Source organism: Vulpes vulpes, chromosome 11, assembly GCF_048418805.1.
Source record: "Vulpes vulpes isolate BD-2025 chromosome 11, VulVul3, whole genome shotgun sequence".
Classification (NCBI taxonomy): domain Eukaryota; kingdom Metazoa; phylum Chordata; class Mammalia; order Carnivora; family Canidae; genus Vulpes; species Vulpes vulpes.
Window position 1 is genome coordinate 54,355,779 of NC_132790.1, and position 9,426 is coordinate 54,365,204.

General features: G+C 42.3%; 1 pseudogene; it reads left to right on the top strand.

The window, feature by feature from the left end:
- Positions 1-4,697: 4,697 nt before the first annotated feature.
- LOC112933256 (epithelial splicing regulatory protein 1 pseudogene) lies at positions 4,698-9,010 on the top strand (annotated as a pseudogene).
- The last annotated feature ends 416 nt before the right edge of the window (positions 9,011-9,426 follow it).

Sequence of the window (9,426 nt, forward strand, 5' to 3'; positions counted from 1 at the left end):
TAAAGGCATCAAATAAATAAATAAATAAATACATAAATACATAAATACATAAATAAATAAATAAATAAATAAATAAATAAATAAATAAATAAAATAAAAGTGAAGTAACAGTTCAACCCAGTCCCTATCTGAGTTACCGACTTCCCAAGGACTTTGTAGACCTGTCTACTGGGGACGATGCTCACAAACTCATAGATTTTCTTAAACTGAAAAGAAATCAGCAAGAGGATGACTGATTAGAGCGCAGAGTTAAGTCTGAGGTAAAGAGGAAACCACCTTGGTGTCAGGAGGCTGTTCTGAGCTCACAACTTCCTGTACCCCACTCGGGTTGGGGTGGGAGGCAGCGTGAAATCAATAGCTTTTTATATCCATGTATATTAAGCTGGAAAAAAATGGAAGGACTTTGCTACTTGTAAAAATAAATAATAAGTAGATCTTAAATATAGGAAAAAAAAATTGGTGCATGCTCCACCAATTGAGCCAGCCAAGGCACCCCTAACACAGTGTTTATAGTAACTTTTACTCTGTAGCATTTCAAAAGATCCCATTCCTCCATTTTTTCTCAGTAATTTGGTCAATATCACCAGCCAGTCAAGCCATATAATCTGTTCACTGAGAACAGAATCTTCCTCTGAATATGGAGTCATTCTTTCCATCCATTTTTCTCTTTGGCTTCTGTAGGCACACATTGTGCATTTTTGTGGGACCTGGAAGCTGAAGTTGAGTGTTGTTGTTTTTTTTTAATTTTTCAGATGAATGAAGTTCCTTAAAAACCAAGTCCAAATAGCTACAGAACAATTCTTTTATTTTTTCATTTACTCATACACAGACTATTTGCAGGGCCCTATTAAAAGTCAGTGGACAAGAAAATATGCTATCAATATATAATATAATGAAAAAACAGTGGGCTTTTAATTATTCTTCCAAGACTATTCCTACCCTTTTTAATAAATTAAAGCAAGGTTGGCCACCTTTTTATGATGGCATAGTAGAAAGTAAACAGGACGTGACTAGCAATCCACAATGCAGATTATGCAAGTCTTCTCAGGGCAGGGATGTTTTTCTGCAGGGTTTAATCAGACATTAATTCAATGTCTGGTGGGGCTATATGCCTATATAGCATCTCCTATGGGCTCTGGCTACCCTCTCTTGATCCCAATCCAGCTTCATCCCTAGACTTTGGCTAACAACTTTCTCCAACTCACAGGTCCCTTGAGACTGCTTCTTGACTTCTTGTTTCCCCATCACTTATTTATTGAATGAGTGAATGAATGAGTGAATGGATGAACGAAGTTAAGCATATTGCTCACAGTCACAGTATTTCCAAGTGGCAGAACCCTTTTGTTTCTCTGCTATCCACTGTAGTAAACAAAAGAGAAACAAAATTAATCTGCCTCCTTTTGCTGACTACCTGTCTGGGTCCAAGTCAATTCTAGCTAAGTGCCTGGAAAATTGTCTTGTGTATTTTCCTGTAGTGATGCCTGGCAGGCTCGGTCAGTAGAGCATGTGACTCTTGATTTCAAAGTTGTGAGTTCAAGCCCCGCATTGGGCATGGAGCCTACTTTAAAAAAAAAAGTCTATACTGTTATTTAAGGATGACTTAACCTAATTATTGCTGATTAACTCAGCAATGAGTGGTTTTATGTTCCAATACATATTAGAAAGAAAATATTTGCACAAAGCTTGATACATATCTTTAGACAGTAAACTGAAGCTCCAGAATGAATAAAAAATATTTAAAGTAGATGAGTTGGTATTTTGAACAAAGGTAATATGTGGATTGTGATGAACGCACATGTTTATTTTTACCTCCCACTATTCCTTTGAACATTATTTAATGAAGATATTCATCCCTGTCCCTCAACTCCCAGTGGGTCCATGGCTTATTTTCCACTTTAAAGTAAAGTCCCACCACCACTTACATTTACAAATACAGGTTTGTTTTTTTAAGAAATTGGCACTAGACACTTAAAAAAATGCACAGCTTTGCTTGGCATTAAGTTTCCACCTATTTGGGTTCCCATGTCCCTGTGGATGTATCTGTTTTGGGATCTCTTACAGCTCTTTTCTCAGTCTTTGGATGTTTACAGAAACCTCTGTCTTCCTTTTGAAGTATCTTTGCCTTACCAGATAGCCTTGCATGACAGGACCAAAACAACCCTATGCAGACTCTTTCCATTAGGGCCCACATTTGGTCCCAAGCTTGACAACTTTTGGAAGCGTGGAGGTAGAGCCCCCAGCTTGGCCAACAGGAAGCATTCTTTTTTTTTAAATTTATTTATTTATTCATGAGAGACACACACACACACACACACAGAGGCAGAGACACAGGCAGAGGGAGAAGCAGGCTCCATGCAGGGAACCCAACATGGGACTCGATCCCGGGTCTCCAGGATCACACCCCGGGCTGCAGGCGGCGCTAAACCACTGCGCCACCGGGGCTGCCCAACAGGAAGCATTCTAAACACAAAGAACAACTATGTATAAGGAAAGAGGCATTGGACCCAAATAAAATAATGGAATTCTGCTTAGCAGGCACCTCTCCATTTTGGGGGCTTATAGAGCAACAAATGGTGAGCAACAGAATAATTAACCTAACAATAGGTTTGATGACAGTCTGAGGGGTATCTAGTTTTCTGATGGCCAGGCATCTTGGGCCCTTCTATCAACGCTATTTCTTGAAGGTAGTGTTAAAATATGTATGTCTTTGCTAAACTTCGGTAAAAAGCCAAAATCAACATATGGTCTAAGACTAGAGATATTTAACATGTCACACCATTAGGCCAGATTTTCCCTGTCTTGTCACCATGTTTCATGTATATGATGACCATTCTTCTGGAATTAAAGATTTGGGTGCATAGCTTGACAACGACATTTATATTAATGGGTACAACAGGACTCTATTATCTAAAGGAGATCTAGGAATGAACAGTTCCCAGATTAGTAGTCATCTTGTTTAATGGCTGAGAGTTGCACTGGAAATTGAGTAGGGTGTACTCTGTTTTCCCAGAGCAAAAGGATGTAGTTCAGCAGTTCCTCTGTTATCTTAAAGGAAGTAAGGATCTTGACATTAGACATGGTAAAAGACTGGAGTGTACTTATTGTTGTCCTTGCTCAATTCACCTACCTTTTATTGGGCACCTATTCTGTGCCATGTACTGAGCTGGAAGCTGCAGATGTAAAGGAAGACACAGCCTTTGCCCTTAAGTGGTTTACAGAGCAAGGCAATATGCTAAGGTACCATGCATGTAGAAATTATTATGGGTAGTCATTTTATGTGTAGAAAGATTTGTGATTTATCAAGTAATTCCAATTTCAAAAACCCTAAATGTGAGGTAGCATTAATCCCTCCATTTTATAGGTAAAGAAACTGAGACCAGAGATGCAAAGTTATGTCTCCATGATGGATATTAAGTTGCAAAAGTCAAATTTAAACTCAGTTCTGCTGACTACCTTTCCAAAGTCGTCCCTCTTAGTAGCATCTGTATTTCAACAAGGATCAAAGTGTTCCATGAAAGCTTCAGGACTCAAACCAGGGACTTTTGGAGATATTTGGGAGATTGGAGCACAGCTCCCCCCACCCCCCCGCCACCAGGGGCCCATGACAAGCCAGCACAGCAGTAACTTGTGACATGTCCCCAGAAGTAAGCCTTATTCTAAGGGGTAGTACTGCAGCCCCACTCCTCGGCTGCCCCGAATGGCCTTCCTGTCAAGTCCAAAGCCTGCCTTCCTCTAGGGCCAAGGCTTCTGAATTGCTTTCTGCGGGTTCATTCCTACCTTTCATTAGATTAGGTGCAAGCACTCTGAGTAAACAAAATAAAAATTCTCTAGCACCAGCAGCCCACTGCTAACAGCTACTCTGGATGATTTTCTTTTAGTTAATAATTCATTTGCAAAAAAAAAAAAAAAAAGAGGGGCTTGGCAGGGACTTGGCTTCAGCTACAAATCAACTTCAGACCCCAGAGGAACTTGAAAGAACTACTAGTGCCCACAATGGCTCTTCAGTGCAGCTTGTGTTTATTCAGGACCAGCCCACAACCTCCATAGCCCTAAAGGCAGCCTGCATGTAAATGCTACATTGTGCAGTGATTTTTTGATTATGTGGCTTCAGGCTGGTGGTAGATGATTTGTGAGACTGCTTCAGATCCATCACACTTGAAATTTTACATTTGCTGGTATCTATTGCTTTTGAAGCTCATTCATTCATCCTTCCATTCATCAAAGGTTAATTAAATGCCTACTGTGCTAGGCACTGTATTAGCTACCAGAGATAGGGAGACATAAAAGGCCATGGTCATTGCCCTAAAGAGAAGATGCTAAGAAGAGACCCATGTAATCCCCTGGCAAGTTCCTTATTATACTGAGAGCATTCCCATAACATTTGCCGTGCACTCTTCTTGGGATCCTTTGATGAGTTAACAACAGATTGCTCTTTATGATTAACATCATACACATAACATCATTAAACATAGATTGAGAAACTACTATGAACCCGGTACTTCTCAAGGCAGCAGAGATAACAACACAGAAAAGGCATAGACTGTCCTCAGACTAGTGGGAGAGATAGATCTGCCAAATAATTGTTGCATTAAAGAGCCATAATTACTTAGAGACAACTGTTCAGGCTACAGTGGAAGCAGGAGAGAGTCATCAGTGGAAAGACTGGACTAAGTTACAAAGAGGACTTCACAAAGGCGATGTTGCTGGTAATGAATCAAGAAAGATGAGCAGGTGTTCATCCAGGTGGACCATGGGAAACGGAGTGTCCCCAATACCATGGAAAGTACCTCACTCATTCTTTTACCAGACGTTTATTGAGTACCTCTTATGTGGCAGGCATGGAATTGGGGCTGTACTAGACACTGGTGATAAAGAGGATGGTAAGACCCCCTGGAAACTTATTCTCCAGAGAAAGGGATAGACCCATCAATACATAATTACAGCACAGTGACTTAAGCTGTTACAGTTACAAGGTGTTCATGAGGTTACTTATGGTTTCCTTCTCACATCTGGACATAGACTGTCAACATTAGAGTCTGACTTTCTAGAACATAATCCTAATTTAATAAGAAGAAATGCTTACAGGGTTTATAAAAGGTAAGAGTAGAGATTTGAGAATCAAATATACAGTTTTGACAAGCTAGCTGTATGACCTTGGGTAATTTGCATAACCTACATAGAAAAAAGTGAATATGTTCTCATTTGCAACCTGACTATGGAGTTCTTATAAGGATTAGAGATAGCACATGCATTACAATGCTTGGTTATCATAGGTGATCAATAAAAGCAATTACTTCTTAGTGCACATATAGCATTGAGAAATGAATTTCTAGTACCTAAGTGATACACTAAGTTTATTTAGGACAATCATTACTCATTACTTCACTGTTAAGAAAACTATGATCAATATTTGGCCTTCTGACTCTATCTGCCCAGGAGAAACCTGGACATAACAAGATATAAATGAGGCCAGTAGGCTAATTAAATTTTAAAATCTTTAGTGGTTATTCCAAGAGATCCTGTTGAATGATGTAGGCCATTAGAGTCCTTGGTCAGATTTTTAAACAGAAAAACAACTTCCCCTACAACCATTAGATAACAAGTTGGACAGTATAGACAGTATAAACTAGTCTATGGATTATCTACGGATTTGAGCATAGCCAAGCATTTTTTTAAATGCATGAATCTGAAATGAACCAAAGCAAAATATTTTGAATAGAAACAATGAGACTCTCAGGGACGGCCTAAGCTCACTCCATTTCTTAAATACAAATTTAATGACACAGAATGTTTAGGAGTAGTGTGTATGTATGTAATGGTAGGAAACTAGGGGAGGAGGGGATCTGAAAAGGGGATGGGTTTGGGGGTAGGAGAGAGTTGAGGAGACCAGGGAGGGGGGGAAAGAAGAACAAAACAAGGTGACCACAGAAGATGGCAGAGTGACCAATAGGACCACCTCACCGTTTCCCAACCCCCCTCTCCCCCTCCCCACCTATCATCAAGGCATCTCCAGATTACTTGGTGGTGCTTTTTGGGATCACTGCTGGGGCCACCGGGGCCAAGCTGGGCTCGGATGAGAAAGAGCTGATCCTGCTCTTATGAAAAGTCGTGGATCTGGCCAAAAAGTAGGTGGGACAGTTGCACAAAGTACTAGTCAGACCGGATCAGCTGGAGCTGATGGAGGACTATAAAGATGAGACCAAGATCAATGCAGAAAGTCTGTCCTCCTCCCCGCAGCTGGACCAAGCCCTCCGACAGTTTAACCAGTCAGTAAGCAACAAACTGAATATTGGGGTTGGAACCTCCTTCTGTCTCTGTACTGACGGACAGCTTCATGTCCGGCAAATCCTGCATCCTGAGGCTTCCAAGAAGAATGTATTATTGCCTGAATGCTTCTATTCCTTTTTTGACCTTCAAAAAGAATTCAAGAAGTGTTGCCCTGGCTCGCCTGACATTGATAAACTGGATGTTGCAGCAATGACAGAGTGTTTAAACTTTGAGAAGAATAGTTTGGTCTCCCGGTATGGAGCCTTTCAGGTTGAAGATTTGGGGAATATAATTTTAGCAATGATTTCAGAGCCTTATAATCACATGTTTTCAGATCCAGAGAGAGTAAATTACAAATTTTAAAGTGGCACTTGCAGCAAGATGGAATTTATTGATAACAACACCATTGTCTGGGCGCGAGGTCTACCGTAGCAGTCTTCAGATCAAGATATTGCAAGATTCTTCAAAGGACTCAGTATTGCCAAGGGAGGTGCAGCACTTTGTCTGAATGCCCAGGGTCAAAGGAACGGAGAAGCTCTGGTGAGGTTTGTAAGTGAGGAACACAGGGACCTAGCATTACAGAGGCACAAATATCACATGGGGACCCGGTACATTGAAGTTTACAAAGCAACAGGTGAAGATTTTCTTTAAATTGCTGGTGGTGGGATCCCTGGGTGGCGCAGCGGTTTGGCGCCTGCCTTTGGCCCAGGGCGCGATCCTGGAGACCGGGGATCGAATCCCACATCGGGCTCCCGGTGCATGGAGCCTGCTTCTCCCTCTGCCTGTGTCTCTGCCCCTCTCTCTCTCTCTCTCTCTCTCTGTGACTATCATAAATAAATTAATTAATTAAAAAAATAAATAAATTGCTGGTGGTAGGAATATTAGCCATTAGAAACAACAAATACCCACCATTTGCTTTGACGTGGATGGAACTGGAGGGTATTATGTTGAGTGAAATAAGTCAATCGGAGAAGGACAAACATTATATGGTCTCATTCATTTGGGGAATATAAAAAATAGTGAAAGGGAATAAAGGGGAAAGGAGAAAAAATGAGTGGGAAATATCAGGGAGGGAGACAGAACATGAGAGATTCCTAACTCTGGGAAACAAACTAGGGGTGATGGAAGGGGAGGTGGGCGGGGGGTGGGGATGACTGGGTGATGGGCACTGAGGGGGGCACTTGATGGGATGAACACTGGGTGTTATTCTATATGTTGGCAAATTGAACACCAATATAAAATAAATTTATATATATAAATAAATAAATATTAAACATGGATAACATGGAAAAAAAATTGCTGGTGGTAGTGGATCCCTGGGTGGCTCAGCGGTTTGGTGCCTGCCTTTGGCCCAGGGCATGCTCCTGGAGTCCTGGGATCGAGTCCCACATCAGGCTTCCTGCATGGAGCCTGCTTCTTCCTCTGCCTGTGTCTCTGCCTCTCTCTCTCTCTGTGTCTCTCATGAATAAATAAATAAAATCTTTTTTAAAAAAATTGCTGGTGGTACATCTAATGAGGTAGCCCAATTTCTCTCCAAGGAAAATCAAGTCATTGTTTGCATGCGGGGCTCCTGTTCACGGCCACAGCAGATGACGTGGTGGCCTTCTTTGGACAGCATTGCCCCATCACTGGGGGGAAGGAAGACATCCTCTTTGTTACCTATCCAGATGGTAGGCCAACAGGGGGTGCCTTTGTCCTCTTTGCCTGTGAAGAATATGCACAGAATGCATTGAGGAAGCACAAGACTTGTTGGGTAAAAGATACATTGAACTCTTCAGGAGCACAGCAGCTAAAATCCAGCAAGTGCTGAACCGATTCTCTTTGGCCCCTCTTATTGCACTTCCAACCCCCGCCCCCCGTTATTCCAATATTACCTAAGCAATTCGTGCCCCCTATGAATTTTAAGAGACTGTATATGCCTTTGTGGCCTTCCCTATGTGGCCACCATTGAGGACATCCTGGACTTCCTGGGGAGTTTTCTACAGGTATTTGAACGCATGGGGTGCACATGGTATTGAATCACCAGGGCCGCCCATCAGGAGATGCCTTTATCCAAATGAAGTTTGCGGACAGAGCATTTATGGCTGCACAGAAGTGTCATTAAAAAAACCATGAAGGACAGATATGTTGAAGTCTTTCAGTGTTCAGCTGAGATGAACTTTGTATTAAAGGGGGGCACTTTAAATCGAAATGGCTATCCCCACGGCCATGTAAGTTACCATGCCTGTTTCCTCCCTCCTCATTTCCAGCTCCTGCAGCAGTCATTCCTATGGAAGCTGCCATTTATCAGCCCTCCGTGCTTTTGAATCTTTGGGCGCTACAGCCCTCCACCGCGTACTACCCAGCGGGCACCCAGCTATTCATGAACTACACTGCGTGCTATCCCAGCTCCCCAGGTTTGCCCACTAGTCTTGGCTACTTCCCTACAGCTGCTAATCTTAGCGGTGTCCCTCCACAGCCTGGCACAGTGGTCAGAATGCAGGGCCTGGCCTACAATACTGGAGTTAAGGAAATTCTTAACTTCTTCAAGGTTACCAGTATGCAGCCAATGATGGACTTGTACACACAAATGACCAGGCCAGGACTCTACCCAAAGAATGAGTTTGTATTTAAGGGCCCCAGCAGTTAGACCATCCTCAGAAAAGAAGTGTTTGAAAGATGTGTGGTGATCCCGAAACTGTCAGATATGACAACTTCTAGCAATGTCAGGGGAAGTTTGTCTACACTCAGACTGCAGTATTTTCAGCAAACATGATTGGACAGTGGGCTTTTGCCCTATCTTTGGGTAGAGTAAAAAATTTGAGCCAGTAAAGCCAAATCCTTGTAGCAAGCAGCACGCCTGGCTCCTTGCTGGTTGCAGACAGGCATTTAAAATGTGAATTTGAAATCGGGTGGACGCCATTACTTCCAGCTAACATGGCATCATGCATCTTTCCTAAGTTTTAAGTCTTGGACAAAAAATATTAGTGTCTACCATCTCCATCAGGAACTCTGTCGTGGAATCTTCCTTTGTGTGTTTCCATTGTTCGTTCTCCATCTCCCGGTCTTCTGCACAAGTGTGCCCTCTTACTAAGTCTTGAATTCAAGAGGGCAGCCCCGGTGGCCCAGTAGTTTAGTGCCACCTTTGGCCCAGGTGTGATCCTGGAGACCTGGGATGGA